Source organism: Arvicanthis niloticus, chromosome 5 (genome assembly GCF_011762505.2).
Source record: "Arvicanthis niloticus isolate mArvNil1 chromosome 5, mArvNil1.pat.X, whole genome shotgun sequence".
NCBI lineage: Eukaryota > Metazoa > Chordata > Mammalia > Rodentia > Muridae > Arvicanthis > Arvicanthis niloticus.
Window position 1 is genome coordinate 33,457,810 of NC_047662.1, and position 17,749 is coordinate 33,475,558.

The following is a 17,749-nucleotide window of genomic DNA, read 5'->3' on the forward strand; positions in this document are numbered from 1 at the left end:
ATGCTGGGGTCTGAACCCAGAACCTTACAAATGTAGACTAGCACTCTACCACAGAGCTACTGAACAACCCAAAGTTCACACTCTTTTTAAAACTTTTTTTGATACTTTGTCAATTTCACATCATACACCCAGTCCCACTCATCTCCCTGTCCCTTCATATCCACCCTCCAGCCTTGCATTCTTCCACCTTCAAAAAAGAAAACAAAAAGTAAAAACAAACAAGCATCTCACCATGGAAGCTGCACAGTATCACACAGTATATATACACTTTTGTCCAAGCATCTTTACTTGTAAATGTTCATTGCAATGAATCTTTAGTCTGGTTCAAGGCCGCTGGCTTCTGCTACACTATCAATTATAGATCTTTACAGGGACTCTTCTCTGATACTCTACTGTTGCCCTGTGTCACAGAGATCCTGTAGCTTTGGATCTGCAGGACCAGCCCCTTTTCATGCTCTAGAAGTTCATAGACAGGGTAGATGTTAGGGTGGGCCAATTCAAAGCCTTGGATCTGGGCCTGAATGGTAGCTGAGTTGGTCAGCCCATCAGCTTCTCCCACAACCACAGTACCTGGGCCCTCTCTCCAGCACTACCCTGGTTAGCTCACCCAAGTGCCATCGCTGGCAAGGAATAGGACCAGATCTCCTACTCTTATTCCCTTGAGGCCAGCTCACCCACGCCCTCACCACCAGAGCTAGGGTTGAATCAGGAGACAGACAATGAGAAGCCATCAGCCTTTCTGTGTTCCTTTGGTCCCTGTCCTTCCCAGCCCCCAGGAGCCAGTGTAGATAGTTTGCTAATTCTAGATAGATGGTTCAGCAGTTAATGGCATTGATAAGTCCTTTTACATAGGACTGGGGTTTGGTTACCATTACTCACATGGTGGCTCACAAGAGTCTGTAACTCCAGTTCCAGAGGATCTAACACCCTCTTCTAGCCTCCATGGGCAACAGGTACACATGTGTTATACAGACATATATACAGGCAAAGCATTTATACATAATGCTTTATTTATTTATTTATACAGAATAAAAATAAATATTTTTAAAAGAAGTTGATTCTAGGAAAAAGAAAAGTAAAGATGATATAATTATATTTTAATTTTTAAAAGCTTCAAAAAACCCTCAGGGATATTTAAAGGATAAAAGAACTCTCTGCAAAAGTCTGACAAATCGAATTCAATGGCCAGAACCCATGGTGGAAGGAGAGAACCAAGTCTCCAAAGTTGTCCTCTCACTTGCTGTTAGACATGGCAGGGAAGCTGAACTCATGAAATCTCAACAATATGATCTCATAACCAAGACCTGTGCAAAGACAGCACTAGCTAATAACCCAATATAAAAGGAGGAAAGCCCACAAGGCCCCGCCCATGCCTAGATGAAGAACTATAGGCAACACAGAACTATAGGCGTGCACACACACACACACACACACACTCACTCATGGATTTAAGAGGTAGTGAAGGGTTAGAAGGGGAAGGATGAAATGATATACATGAAGTACTCATATATGAAATTATCAAGAATTAAATTAAAAGAAGCTGATTATAAAGCAAACATAGTGTTGCATGTTTATAGTTTCAGTTCTCAGCAGGGTAATGCAGAATTGTGGTTTTAAGGTCAGCCTGAGCTACACAGTGAATTCCAGACTGTGACAGAGAAACCATGTCTCAAACAAACAGATCAAACCAAAACACAACAAAGCCAATCTCTTGCCACCACCTGATTGCATGATCAGTGTCTATACAGGTGCCTCCCTTAGACTCTCAAAGGTCAGTCCTACTGTCTGATTTCTCCTGTTCTTCCTTTTGGAGAAAGAAAAAGGTCCAGTCCAGAAAGGGTTTCTATCTCTGCATTAAGAAATGAAGGGCCACATCTTTTTCTCCAACATCCACTCAATGAGCTTCAATCTCCACCTTAATAACAGCACTGCCCTCCCAGGGAGTTTAGCTTACAGAAATGGGAAGCTGAAGATGAGATTCCTCAACTGTGCTGACAGTGGATACTGCCCTGACAGTCATGTCTTGTGCAGAGTTATAGGACAGGTATTCCTGAGCCCGAGGTCCCTTTGCTAGGTCTCTAGTCAGCACAGGGCTTCAAGCCCCATGGAAGCTGACTCTGAAGAGAACCAGGGGGTAAGTATCTCAGATCACAATGGGATATTTCCAGGGCTTGCTGTTTGGTTGGTGTATCTGAGATATGGAACTGGACCACACTAAAAGCTAAGGCTCCTGTAATCCCTGGGAGGCTAAGGCAGGAAGATCACAGGTGCTTAATTAGGAACAAAACTTCAGCTTAAGCAACCAAGGCAGCAGCTCGTTTCCAGGCTGGAAGAAAAGTGGCGATGGAAAAGCACTGTCCACTCATTACAGAAGCTGCTCAATCAGAGGGCAAGGGCATGATGCCAGGAAGAAAAAAGGCTGGCAGTCCCATTGTGAGCAGCCACGAAATCTGGCATGAACATTTCAGACCCTGTTATTCCTTGTCAAGTCCTTCAATAGCGGAGTATTCAAGACAGGCCAAGTATATCTATTTCTATCTACCCATCGCACAAGAGAGTTTTCCACATTTGACAGGTGAGGAAACTGAGGCACAAAGAAATCAAGTATGCAGGGTCACATGGTATATGACAAAGTCAGGGTGGAAGTCTGGCTCCAGTGCCTGTGTTCTTCCTTCTCACACCAAATGTCCTATAGAGGGTGTCAAACAGGTCAGTGGACAATTAGAATAAGTGACTCTAGCTCAGAGTCCAGCATCTGTTACTATCTGATATGGTTAATATTGATTATCAATAAGATCTAAGGTCACTCAGGTGACAAATCTCTGGATATGCCTGAGGAGGTTCTGGATTGGGTTAATCGAAATGGGAAAACCCACTCTAAACCGCCATTCCATAGGTGGGATCCCAGAATTAATGGAAAGGGGAAAGTTAGCTGAGTACCATCATCCATCACTTCCCACTTCCTGACTTAGGGTGCAGTTTGACCAACTGCCTCACACTCCTACCTCCATGCCTTCCTAACATTATGGACTGTATCCTCAAAATGTAAGCCAAAATAAACACATCCTTCCTTAAGCTACATTTGTTATGGTATTTTGTCACAACAACAACAACAACAACAAAAAAGGAATCAATAATTTGATGTTCCTTAATAGAAGTGGAACAGAACCCAATGACCGGCAGATTGGTGTAGAAACAGAAAATCAGCACAGACCTGATCAGGAATTTACCCAAAAGAAATGAAACCTTCCAGACACACAAGGACCTGTACGCAAATGTTCATGGCAGTTTTGTTCACGACAGTTCAAATGTAGTAAGAACCCAAATTTCTATCCACAGGTATATGGGTATAAAAGCAGTGGGGGCAGGGGTATAGTGTAGTTGGTAGAGTGCTTGCCTAGCTTGCACAAAGCCCTGGGTTTAATCTCCACTACTGCAAAACACTGAGCACGGAAGCGCACACCTGTAATCCCAGCACTTGGGAGTTAGAGACAGAGGGTAAGATGCTCAAAGACATCCTTGGCTACATGAGTCAGAGGTCAACCAACTGACATGTGCTGGGTTCTGAAGCCAGAGTGAGGACTGTATGTATGTTCCACCCTTTTGCTCCTCCCTTATCTCTCTCCCTCTGTCCCCTTCTCCCTCCTTTTCTTCCTTCCCTCTTTCATTCTGCATCATCCTTCCCTTCTTTCTTTCTCTTTCCCTTGCTCATTCCCCTCTTTCCTCTTCTCCCATCTCATCTTCCACTCTCCACTCTCATCTTGTTCTCTCCTTCCAAAGCTTACTACCTCTCTTCCCAAGCCCCAGGATCCCAGGTACTTCCAGGACTGCCATTACAAATTAGTGAGCTAATCAGAAACCCAGGCTTCCTGCTTCTCAGCCTATTTCAAAGGACAGATGCTCTACTGAACTGGCCAGTGACCCACAGAGAAGGCTGGCAAGCCTACAAGGCTTTTGCTGGCCCCTGTGTAGCTTCTTCTGCCTCCCAGGCACAATCTTGTGCATTCAAAATAGATCACCTTTCTAAGGATCCCTAAGTATGAAAAGGGAGGAAGAGAGTTTGCCTCTGATCAAGAAAATAAGACATTATTCCTTTCTTGGACCCTGAATTATTGTCTTGTCTATTTGGGAATAGAAGTAGAGCGTGGGGTGGCAGCCCCAGACTCAACTAGGTGAGTTCTTTAGGAAGCACAGATGGAAAGAGGAGCCCCTGATCCACCTAGTGCCTATATGACCATCTAAGACAGTCTCCTCCCGGCACATATCAATCTTGCTTGGTGAGAATGGATAAAGATGTTCAAGGACCCAGGGATAGGAACAGAAGTGAGATTGGCATTGTTAGCTCCCCAGGGCTACAGGAGGTCCCTGGCAACCAGGAAGCCCATCTGCTGTACCCTCCCTCCCCAACAGTAGGTTCACAGGAAGGGAAGGGGACAATAATGAACCAACTGCCCTTGCTCCAAAATGTTTCAGGAAGTAAGCAGCAGGGCCCACCTGCCTGAGAGCAGGCCACAGCAGAGTCACTCACCAGTCAAGGTCTCTTGGTAGAGTGTTATGAGGTCCTTCAGCCAAGAGCCCTGGGAGTTGAGTTCAGCCATGTGCAGCAGCACAGACACATGGGCAAGGAAACAGGGCTGAGGATGCCAGCTGACCCCCATCTTCCTGTTTGCTAGAAGGCGAGAGGATCAGTCCTAGAGAACTACAGGGTGCCTTCAATATACCGCAACACATAGGAGAGTGGGACCCTAAGATCCCTAGCATACTGAAACTGAATACATGAGGGTAGTGTGCAGGCAGACACCTTGCTATGCTACAATCAGGAAGAAAAGAGGCATCTATAACAGAGAAACTAAATTATCCTGGGTCTTCCTTGAGTCTACCTCTTAGCCTGATTTACTCTTCTTCAGGTCTTGGGTGGTAAGGCAGGACGCTGCATCATACCAAAGCAGAATAGTCACTGCCTGAAACTGAAAACTAGCCCAAATCCACCAGCTCTTTCAATTTACCATGGAGAAAGAATTGAGTTCCTAGTAGCTGTAAGTTTGCATGTAAGGGTAAAACTGTTGGTTACAACTCAGAATCACTTACTGCTGTCCTCATAAGACTTTAACTGCCAGGTTAAAACAAACTGACAACCAACACATTCATCAACCTTGGAGGAGCCTGTAATGTTGCCTTAGGAAGAACACACCATCCTATCTGCTGACTAGATCATGAGACAGACTCACCACTACAAAACTGTGAGGGTATATATACATCCCTTAACAGGCTCAGCAGACTCTTCCATGGTTGGTAAGTATTAAGATCCATTGTGGTATTAAAGTTAATGCTAAGAACTAGAATTTTCTAGTAGAAATTTCCTGGTAAACAGTACCAACTTACTGGGAATGAGTAATACAAATGGGTATAATAGGGAAAACACCTTTCTAAATGACTAATGAGCTGGAATTTTTTGTGAGAAATGTGAACAAATAAAACAAAGTAAAAACTGCAGTCTAGAAAGGCAGCCAAATGCTGCATGCCAGCTTGAGGACATTTGCAGATTATAGTGACCTTGAGCTTCATTTTTGTGGCCTCGTGGGAATAGGGGACAAGAGGAGAATTTCCCCTGACTGTGAAGATTAAGTATGAGATAGTAGCAAGTACTGAACACCTTGTAAAACCATGGGATACTGGAGACAAACATCAAACATTTAAATGTAGCTCAAAATGAAAAAAAAAATATTAATTGTTCTCAAAGGAAAGCCAGATATAAAAAGGTGACAATGAGACAAGGTAACATGGTGACAAGCAGAATAACCTTCGAGGAGAAAAAGTCAACTTAGACCCTTATCTAACAACAAATAAAAGTCTTTCTCAAAAACAAGCAAACAAAAACCTAAGGGTTGTTTTTAACTTCTCATTAAGAAAATTATAATAATATTTTAAACTCTAACAGAAAATATTAAACAAAACAAAGTGGGTAGAATTATGTGAGTATTAGTCCATATAAGATTCAAGACTAAAAGAATCACAAAAGAAAATGATCTAGTTTTTTAATACAAAATTCAGTAAACATGAAATACAAAATTATTCTAAACTCATGCAGGCTTTTAGTAACAAGGGCTCAAAATACATAAAAACAAAAATGGAAAGACTACAAAAGGAAAATCAAGTCTATAATCATGTAGGAGACTTTAATGTATTTCTCTCAATAATTAGTCAAACAAAAGAGAAACAGTGAAGATAGAAAGGATGTGACCAACATAATCAGGAAGCTTGATGTAGAACTTGTATATAGTTCTTACACATATTATTATGCATATAGAACTTGCATAATAGACTCATATAACATGATAAAAATTGACCACACATTCAACTTTATCACTAATGTGTTTTAAAGTTGGGCTTTAGCCCAAGCATAGTACTTCATACCTTTAATACCAGCATCCAGAAACAGTGGCAAGCAGATCTCTTTGAGTTCAAGACTGGCCTGTTCTACATAGTAAGTTACATAGTAAGTTCTAAGTCAGCCTGTGCTATATAGTGAAACCTTATCTCAAAAAATTAATCAAAATTAAAAGTCAATTTTTATGCATACATTTGTGATTTAACATAAAATTAGGTTAGAAGTTAATAGCAGGAAGGTAACAAGCAAAACAAGTACCTAGATTTTTAAAATAAAAAAACTATAGCTATAAGTAGCTACAAATTAAGGGATAACCATAGTGAAAATTATACTTAAAATCAAATGATATGAAGCTAAGACATGTCAGAGATGTGTAACAAATTAAAGTAGAAAACCTTGAAAATTAAAAAACAAACATTTAAAAGAAGAGATAACAATATCTCAAAGCTAACACAAGAAAATTTAAAAATCAATATAAAAATGCATATGCTGGAAAATAAATGATAAGATCATGAACAACTGGTTCTTTAAAGCTGTGACAAATTCTGAGAAGACTACAGAACCAGCTACATTGGTAGTGGAAATGAGAAGGGGACACAACTACAGACACAACAGAACTTAAAAGATACATGCCTATTACAAACAAGTTGATAGCAAATGTCTAAAAGTCAAACAAAATAGAAAAGAAGGGTTTACCAAAATTGAGTCAAGAAAAACAATTAAAACCTGATTATCCACTAATTACTGAAGAAATTGAGTAAAAAAAAATTCTAAATTTTCAGGGAAAAAATAATAACTGGCCATACAAAAACCCTTCTTGGGAACAGGAAAAGAGAGACTGTTCTAAAACCCACTGTCTAGGCCTAGCTCAAACTCAATATAACACCTAACAAGGAGAGTATAATGAATAGAAATCATAGCATAGATACAAAACTTCTAAGCAACATATAACCAAAATGAATCTAGACGTATACAAATGTGAACCTGTTATGATAAATAAAGTTTATTCTAGGCAAGCAAGATTAATTTAATATTAGAAAATCAGTTAACCATACATTAACAAATTTAAGGAAGAAAAAAAATACACAAATCTCAATAAATATAGAAAAAGCAATTTTCAAAATTTCATTATTTTTTTTTTGTTGTTAAGCTTTAAGAGGCCAGGCAAGACAACTAAGGAAGAAAAGGCACTTGCAGCCAAACCTCATGATCTGAGTCAATCCCTAGACCCCATGGTGCATGAAGAGAACCAACTCCTGCAAGCTGTCTCATGGCATACATGGATGAATGCACACATTAAGTATAAATAAAATAATTTTAAAGCCTTCACAGATTACAGAAAAATGGCATATCCTCCTTTGATGATAAATGTCAAATCCATAGAAAATGTTATGTTTGGGGAACATGAAAGAAAAAACCTAAAACTTCTAGAAGATAATGTTTCTCTTCGGGATGTCCTTAAAATATGAAATGCTTAATGACAAAGAAAAGATAGATACATCTTTAGTACTTTAAATCAAGACCTTCCATTTCTTTAAAGACACTTTAAAAAGTGACTGAAAGAGCCATGAATGAGAAGATACTTGTATACAGAAGAGTAACAGCTTTGAGAATAGAAAGAACTCCAACATAAATAGAAATATGTATAGAACATTGAGCTAAAATAAACAGTCTACAGATGTGGAAGGTTCTTCACACACACACACACACACACACAATCTGAAAGACTAGCAACTCATACAAAGTTCTGAAGCAATAAAATATACACAACCAAATAAGCTATTGTTACACTCCCATAAGACTGACAAAAACATCTGGCAATATCCTACAAAATATAAAGCATTGGCAACAGTACAAAGCAACAGAGACAATTCTACACTGCAGCAGGAGATATATATATATATGGCACAATGGAAATTAATTTTTTATTGAGGTGAATTCACATAAGCTAGTGGAAATTAATTTGAAACTACCGTGTAGCATTGAAAACATTCACAGTCTGTGACCAGAGATTCTACTATTGTGTTTATTCCCTCAACAAATGTACATGCTCAGCAGGGGGGTTGAACAAAAATGCTTACAGCTGTACTGTTTGCAACAGTAAAAAATTCTGGGAATCTGTTTATTCATAATAAGATAGTTATAAACCATGATGTGCCCATCTTATCCCATACAGCAGTTCAGCAAAATGAAGACATTCTAGCAACAGTCAACAGTGTGAATGGACCAAGGAGTAAAGCATCCAGCCACTGGTTGGTACCCACAGTATTACAATCCTGCTTTGGACCTTAGAGAGGAGGGGAGGACTCAGAGAAGTATCAGAGGAGCACTCAGGATTGATCAGGTAAGGAGCAATTTACTGATGATACGGAGATAGCCCCGCTGTTTGTTAACCAGTGTGGTTTTACTGGTGCTCCTGGTCCACATTTATTAAACATCAGAACAACAAAATACCACTATGATGCCATTTCTTATGTGGCACCACAAACTAATTAAGATATTGTTTATGAGCACAAATATAAGAAGAATAAAGAAAAATAAGGGGAAAGACATGGAGATGTCTGAGAAATGGTACCAGTGAGAAGTGCAGATGAAATAGGATGCATGGAGGAGGAGGCATCTACCTCTCTTTCTCTCAAGTGGACAAAGGAGTACTGAGTGTTGGCAGTACTGTTTTTCCTTAGATACAATTTATAAATGTATGATTTAAATACTTCACCATATGTTTTCTCTATTGTTTTTTTTCATTACAATTAATCTGAAAGAATATGAGATTGTCATCTCAGCTGCTGGGAAAGATTCCCCACATGGTGACTGGTTGGTTTCTGGCTCTTCCCTATCATTTCAGGAGACCCTTGCAAGGATGCCCACAGAGCAGAAATCGGAATCCAGAACATATTAGGCTCCAGCTCCCCCATTTGCCGTGATCATAATTATGCTTTAAGAAATCCCTTGAAATAATTTCAACTTTAGAAGTCTTCAAAACAAGGGCAGGGAGCAAGTGACTGCCATTTCTCTTGCCTGGCTTTGCATAGCAATGCTTCAGTTGGGTTCATGAGCACATGCTTCACCTGTGAATGATCCAGCACCCTCACCAAGATTTGATAAGTCGGAGAGTTTCGAATACTGCATTAAGTCTATTCTGAGGGCCAGGGAGTTGGGATGTTTTGGGCAATGTATACATGCTCACTCTTTTTGGCCACCCCAGCAGGTGGGCATTTGTAGTTAACATTCACTCTTTGAGTTCTTTGTGATCGACTCCTAAGAGCCATGCCCACGGCAATTTGTCTTTTTATCTGAAACCAAATGTGACCTTTGTGTAACAAAGTCACAGATAAGAGGGATCAATGATCTGGGCCTTCTCCAAGGTGCAATATACTCATCCTAAGATGCCAAAAGACACACAGAGATCCTGACATGGGAACTGCACACTGCAAAGGCAAAGTGCTGGTGGTTTCTACATGGCCTCTGGCTGAAGCCACAGCCAGAGGAAGGGAAAAGACTATGCTATTTTTTTTTCTGCATTTCCAAATGTGGGCCTTGTCCAGGAGTCTGAGATGTAATGATCAAGGATCTACCACATAAGATCTTAAGAAGATTTTCAAAGTCCTTCCCCCTTTCTGTCAAAGGCATTCATTTCTTTCAGGACTCATTAGATTCACCACCTCATGTTGAGCCTAGAAATGCAGCCAAAAACTGAAGAGACTAAAATTATCCATAGACTCAACTGAATATATCATGCTATTTTTAATATGTGTGTGTTCATGTTCATATGTATGTGTATTAGTGTGCACATGTGTGTGTGCCTGTTCATGTGTGTGTGCATGTGTATGTATGCAGAATGCATATGGAGGCTCGAAGACAATCTCAGATGTCATTTCTCAGGTACCTGGCCTGGAACTCACCAAGTAGCCTAGGCTGGCTGGCCAGTGAGCACGAGGGATACTTCTGTCTCTGCCTCCCCAGCAATGAGATTTTTACGTCCCTCACCACTATGCCTGACTGTTTTTTAACCACATCTAGGGATTGAACTCAGATCCTCATGCTTGCAAGGCAAACACTTTACCAAAGAACCATTCACACATCATTTATAATGCTGCTTTCATTTGTTGTTTCCATTATTCTTCACTGGCTTTTCTTTGGATGCAGTTATACAACCATGACTGCGTTTTGTTTTGTTTTGTTTTGTTTTGTTTTGTTTTAAGGTTAACCTCGAACTTCCATTACAAGGGCCATAGATGCTCAGAGAGCTCCCAAGGTCCCTGTGCTTCTCTCTGCTTCACTCCTTAAAGTTGAGAGCCAGTCTTGGTTCATGCCTCAAATATCTAAGAGTAAAGATCCACCATACTTCTCTGTCCACAAGAACGTAAGCTACACTTGGCATTCAGGAGCACTTGGTGACAAGGGGAGGAGCCCTCACTCATACATAAGTTCATCTATCTTTTTCAAAGCCCACATTTGCCATTCCACTTCCCAAGCAAGCATTCTCAACAGTGACTCAGCAAGACAGCCAGAGAGGCCTTCAGTCACTTCACATCCCCAGCTCCACTCTGCCTCCCTACTCCCTTGGGATTTCATGGAATCGCTTCTCTTCCACTCATTACTATGATGCCCCTTCCCTTGAAGACATGGAGCCTTTAAATAATTCTGAACATTTCTATTTATATTTAATGACCTGAAATGGACATTTTCTTTCAGAGAAGTGATCTGACAATAAATTTATGCATTCAGACCTTAAGCATTGCTGTTCGCCTGCTTTTAGTTAGGTCCTCACATTTTCCACAGATGGACCAAACTGTAAAAAGTACTCTTTCAAAAAGCCCAGGTCTTCCTTTCCTTCTACTTGTCCTCTTCCTATTGCCTTTGTGTTAGAGAAGAATTGCAGCTGAGCACATGGGCAGAGAGTTGGGACACACTCTGTGAGCTCACGTAAGTCAGACATCCTTCCAGTTCTGAGCACAATATCTGAATTAAATAATCCCCACTACTATCCCTTGGGTGTGGTCATAACATCTTGAAGTCATTTATCCAGTGGAGCAGTGCACTGGCAGTGGTCAACCCTCCTTCCCTAAAAAGGCATAAGGAGCTCTGCCACTAGGGCCCACCTCTTCCACCCAGGTCCATCATCAGCCCTCCTTCAACTGTAGCGTGTCACTGGCCCAGAAGGCTGGAGTGTGTCTCATCACAAGAAGACACATGGAAGTTCCAATATCATCTTCTCAGGATTTTCAAATGTTAAAAAAAAGAAAACTTCACTAATATTATGTATAGTGCAGCCCTATTAAAGGTCAACCAAAGATCACCAAGTTCCCAGCAGGACTTTATAGTTGTACTATGATTTGATTGGCAAGCCTCTGGCTATCCAGAAACTTTAGGGAGTACTGGGGGGCAGGCTATTTTCTTAAATAGCTGCATCTTTTCTCTAAATACCATGGTAAACAGAAACCAATCATAACTTACTTGGTTTGTGCTGCTGATCCACGTGCCTTCTTAAACAGGGCACAAAAACATCCATTAAACTTGTTCTTGGTATACACAGATCAAAAGATGCAACAAAATATATAACAGTTTATTAATTTGCTTATATGCTTTTCCTAATCTTAAAAGTTTACATTTTAAATTCTTATAGCCTTTAAACATAATTTTTCACTTGCTCCTGTTTCTAGCATTATTATTATTAGTTTTACTGATGTTTGATTAAAAACAACCTCCTTAACCCTTTCACAAAGCTTTAATGATTTCTCCAGATTTTCTAAGTGCATTTAGCAGGGCTCTTAGAATTTTAAATTAAATGCTAAGTCCTAAAAGAGGGTCTGAAATTCCCACCAACAATAGAAGCAGGATGAAGTTCACACCCACAGACTTGTGATGGATGTCTCTCTGCTTTACTCTTCATGTCTGTGCAGTCCAGATTGTGTGACACCTATAAAGCCCTCCAGCTGCAGAGCACATGGTACTTTCTGCTCTATCTCGGTTCTTTCTCAAGGTTCGGATCCTTCCACCAGCTTTACAGATGAAGAGCAGAACTGCTTGCTCAGGCAGTCTGGTTTCCTGCCCTGCCAGTCCTGGTACAGTTAGGAAGCAGCAAAATGTGCCCTGTCTCCTCCTGTGGTAAGAGACTGAAAACCAGCCTGTCAGGGCCTAAGGAAATAAATAAATAAATAAATAAATAAACAAACCCTAAAAGACATCAAAAATCTTGCTGAGCTGGAAGAAAGACAAGTTGAAAGCTATCTAGTTGTCACACAGTTGTCTTAACATTATCTTCCATCAAGTTGTATCTTGGAATCTGCCAGGACTTCAGATTAAATGTATCTCCTCTTGCCTGAACCTTCACACACTAAATGCCTCCTTGGCTCATTTGGCAGGGGTCCAAGAGCAGCTTATACTTCTGCACTCTGAGGAGGGTGGCCACTGCTGTAATACAATGGGCGGAGACATCTTGACAATAGTGCCAATTGAGCACATCTTGATTTACAGAGCACACAGTAATAGTTAGCCCTTAAAGCAACAATGCTCCCTTCACCTCCACCCCCACCAGCCAACTGCTGTACCAGGGTATTGAGGACCAAAAAATAATTGTAGCCTTAGAAGGCCAGATTTAGTCACCAATTTATCAAACCTGCCCACCAGCCCAGGAGGAGTAGATAAGAACATGATCAGAGTCTCTCTCTATGTTAAGAGAGAGCTCTGTGGACTGTGGGTACTTTACAGAGCTGGGTGGAAGGGAGAGCATAAGCTCTCCTGACTGCAGAGCTCCTCGAAGGACAGCTATCCTCCTATCTTGCAAAACCCTCATCATTACAGTGCAAGAATGGAAAGGGCATGCAGCTCTTGCAAGTGTCTGCTTCAAGAAGTGGATGCCAAAAAGATCCACCAACATGGGTCTCTTTCTACCCCACAGGACATCCCGGCCCAGAGTAAAACTGGCACAGGTGGCAGGACAGACTTCTCTCTGGTTCTTCCTCTGGAGGCACCTAAGTGACCAGCCTAGACCCAGTGTCCTTTTATCCTTTTGAGTTAGGAATCTGAGGCCCTGCAACAGTGGCTATATCCTTCTCCACGAACAGAAAGGGGTGAGATTACAACAGAAAGTCCGGACAAGTATCACCTGGGCAGAAATCGGTGGGAAAGTTTCAGATCAACACCAACCCAATTCTGAGACCTGAGTCCTGCTCTTTGCCTGTGTTCTTGACCCTCTAATTGTTCAAATGATTCTTCCTGGTCCCCACATGCTTCCTTGTCGTCATCCCACACATAATTACATAAAGACATTATAAACAACAGAAGCACCCAACTTGAGTGCAGGAGGGCTGATGCTAGTAGTATTTGGGCACAGGGTCTGATCATTAGTTGGGATTACATAACTACATAAACATGGGTTGGAGAACACTTCTGTAGAGGTTAGTTCAACAAATGCCTTGTTCTCTTTCCCCAACCCTCCACTCTCCACCCCTACCCCAACAACAGAAGGCAAGCCTGGGTTAAAAAATCAAAGCATGCCTGATATTTCCACGGCACCTGGCCACTGCCTTGCAAAACCAAAGGCTGCCAGAACTTTCAAGAAGCAAAGCAAAAAGAGGACCACAATACCACTCCACCAGGCCAGCAGGCTCTTGTGTAAACATTGTCTCCAAAGTTCAAGGACAGGCCAAGCCACAGAAAGGGTCCTGACCCTGACGAGCAGTATAAACCAAACCAGCCAGCTTCAAGGAAGTCCATACAGGTCCCCAAGTTCCTCTACTCCACCCCTTCTGTCCCAGCCACCAACCAGTCTGGTTGTCCATCTCCTCCCCAGGGGCCATTCGTCACCAGCAGTGTTCCCATTTTAAAATATGGTGAAATGTGGGACATCTAAGAAGGGGCACCTGCTTTATTAGTGACAGGGCAACACATTCCCCCAACCCACACTCCCATATCAGTAGGCATTTGGGTTTGGTATGGTGTAGTGTGCTTTGGGAAAAGGACTAACAAAGTGTGATATCCGCCCCCCAACCCCACCCCCGGTGGAATCGTTTTCAGGGGGTGGCAGGATTGCGAACAGGGAGAAAAATCTCTCCCTTAGGTCCTGGCACCCAGCATCAGAACAATATGATCCTTCTACCAAGCACCAACAAATATCTCTGGGGCCTGACCCTTCCTAAAACAGCAGCCAGGAGCCCAGGAGCCAGGTCTGCAGCGCAACGCAGCCGAGCGATCGCGGGGGCGCGCGGCGCGCACAGGGTTACAGCCCAGCCGCGGCTGCTAGTGATTGACGCGCGGGGGTCACTTGAGGTTCGCGCTCCCCAAGCCAGGCCGAGCGCGCAGCCCACCGAGCACACCGCGGCCACCCTGCCAGCCCCGCCACCGCCACCCAGACACCTGGCGTGAGAAAGGCAGCGACAAAATGGAATCCCAGCACTGTGGCACTTCCCGGTGGCGGCCGCAGGAGAAAACACAATCAGGAAAAAATAAAGCGCAAGGAATCCATCCGCGGAATAAAAACCCAGAGTCCCCTACCTTCAGTCTTGGGGTAGCAAGCTGGTCCTGTGTGTTCTCTGACTCACGGATCCAGCACCTTTCTTCAATTATTCCGGTCAGTCGGGATATTGTGCATTTTTTTCATAAACACCTGTTTCAAGTAAGGGGTAAAGACCTTATTGAAGGAATTGTTCTTAAGAAATAACCTGTGCATATGTCTGTCCATCCAGGCGTGCATGTGTGTTTGTATACACACATATGCACACGGAATACTCATGTACACTGGAGCACCAAACTAGGCAGGGGGATAATGGGAGAGTCGGCTGGTGGTGAGCATGCTCGCACCAGGAACAGATCCACCCTCTGTTATTCCTCTGAATAAATATAAATCACGATCAGAAACCCAAACAGAAGCATCCCTCTTGAATTCCTGCTGGAAACACGGAATAAATTCAGCCCGCAGACACAGAATCTAATCAGCAGCTGCTTTCCGAATCCAGAGCCAACCCATGCCCGGCTTGTCTTTTCCACTAGGAGTCCAGACCTTCTTTTTTTTTTTTTTTTTTTTTAAAGGGGTTTTAACCTTTTAAAGATACAGTACACCAATTATCACTTGAATAGCATGGATGGGAATACTAGAAGAAGGCAACACTAGGCCTATTGCCACACAGGACAAAACTTCAGGCAATGATAATGTTCATTGACTTTTATATATCTGCACACGTGGATAATACATTACATGGTGGGAGAAACATGCAAATACAGGATATAATCGAAGTGCACATGTTTTATAGCACTGCATGTAAACACTTCTAAACACTCATGTTCAATGGGTTAGACCCTCAGCAGTCTTCTCAAAACAGAGTTCACCCCTCTGGGGTCCTTTTATTGCTCCTGGAGGGCCAGAAGGGCCAGGTAGCTGAAGGCAATGGAGTCTCTCCTGAACCCCACCCTCCACACCCAGCTTAATCCCAGGGCATGCTGCCCTGCCCTGCCCTGCCCTGCCCTGAAGTCTCAGGGAACTAAAAGGTGTTCCCAGCCCAAAGGATGGTTCTGGCACCATTTCTGATCCACCTTGAGATTCAATCCCAGATCTTGTTCTTGAAGACAGGTTTTCTTCTACTTGCATCAGAAACTGAAACTGCCACCTGGCCTTTGGGTTTGACGATTCTGATTTGGCTCCTCTTCAAATTTTTGTTAGCAAGGTTTCACTGCTAATCTGTTTTTAACTTTTGGGATGGGGGTTGGAACAAAGTTGTGCATAAAGGTTGAACAACAGGGTAGAGAGAGATAAACCACCCCCAGCCTTAAAACGCGCATGCCAACTACTTCAGCTATCCAGATGGCATCTATTCCAGTTTTGTTTTAGCTTTTAAAGAGGTACCACTAAGAAAAAATAAAAAGTAACTTTACTTCTATTTGAAAGAAAGACCAGTGTCTTCCACCCAAGAGCCCCAGAACTTCATCCCAACCCTGCTACCGGCCCCCTTGTTCCTGGCCCTCAAGCAAGCCCCTCCATCACTGTGTTCCTAGGGCCACTCTAGGTCAGGTACCTCCAGCTCTAGCCCCAACTCTCATTCCCTCTCCTGGTCCTGCCAGGCAGACCACTGAAACCCATGCCTGGCTCTCTCTTACCTAGCCCTGTCTGCCTCACCCTCCCAGCCAAAGCCAACCCCCCTCCCCTCCCAGACTCTTTAGAGAAAATTATCATATTTCATGTGTCACCATCCTGGCTAGCTGAGTCTGTCACTGATTGGTTGGCCACTGGCAGCCGGAAATGTCACCAGCCACACAGCATGGGGCTGGCTCTCCTGTGGCTACTACGACCTGAGCTTAGGAGGCTTGGTGACAAGGCACAGACTTACCACAGGGAGCCTGTCACTCTTCTCAAAGCCTTTCTTCTACCCAGGCCTGGGGGAGGGGGGCAGGCGAGGCAGGAGTGTCTGCCACTGTGGTGTTAAAGGAAGAGGAGATGCATGTTGTGAAGAAATGAAAGATGTCTCTATCCCTGTTGAAAAATCTAGTAAGTGTTCCCAACAAAAGCATTCTTTTTTCACATTAAAAAATCAGGAAGGATAGAGAAAACAATTTTTATTTTTTGTTGCTCATCTCCCTCTAATAGTACAGCACCAAGGAAGAATCATGATATGGTCAAGCTGTCAGGAATCCAGGAGATTTGGACCCACTCCCTCTCTCTTTTAAGGGACTGGCTCTGAGCTGCCCCTGCTTAGCCTCAATGCACTCTGAAGCCTCTTTTTAAGACTCTTTTAAGCAACTTTTAAAGACTCAATCGTCTTTGTAGTAACCCACAGGAGCCTTGTCTCTAGCAGATTTAAGGCAAGTGGGCACTTCATTCATACATCATTTCTGCCAACGTCAAGCTCCATCCCTCTAACTTTTTGTGTGGAAGTTGTTTCTCAAACTTGTTGTATTTAGGCTCAAAGAAGGACCCTTGCAAGCAGACAGATCATGTGATCTAGCCACGCACAAGGCAGAAGCTCTAGACTCCTCCCCTAACTCCACACAGAGGCCATTGGTTTGGTGAATAATAAAAGGGACTCCTAAATGTTCTCTTGTTCATTCTTCCCCTAAAGAGCCACCTACATGACCAAAATGTCAGTGGTCCCACTGGAAACCAAAGATTGTGCCATCAGGATGTAGGTATTTTAAAGTGTAAAAGATTCAGAGTCATGAGGCCTGGGGCAGGAAGGTCTGTGACGATTCTGCATAGACCTTGAAGAAGTCATTGCACAGGTTCTCAGGAAAGGGTCTGAGAAAGTTCAGACTCAGAAGATGGAGACTGGAAGACTATTATGGGTATGAAGAAATGCAGAGACAGATCCAGGTCTTGGGGAGCAAGAACAGTTCACTAAAGACAGAATGGCTAGACACAGAAGGATT

At 42.7% G+C, this 17,749-nt stretch overlaps 1 long non-coding RNA gene across 2 annotated transcripts in view; it reads right to left on the reverse strand.

The window, feature by feature from the left end:
* LOC117709471 (uncharacterized) overlaps positions 1–17,749 on the reverse strand; it is a 156,826-nt gene that overhangs the window by 42,257 nt on the left and 96,820 nt on the right. The window contains exon 2 of one of the 2 annotated variants that reach the window (XR_013110481.1): positions 14,888–14,999. This is a non-coding gene — a long non-coding RNA (uncharacterized LOC117709471). Of the gene's footprint in view, positions 1–14,887; positions 15,385–17,749 lie in introns of those variants that run through there. The other variant, XR_013110480.1, reaches the window with a different exon arrangement.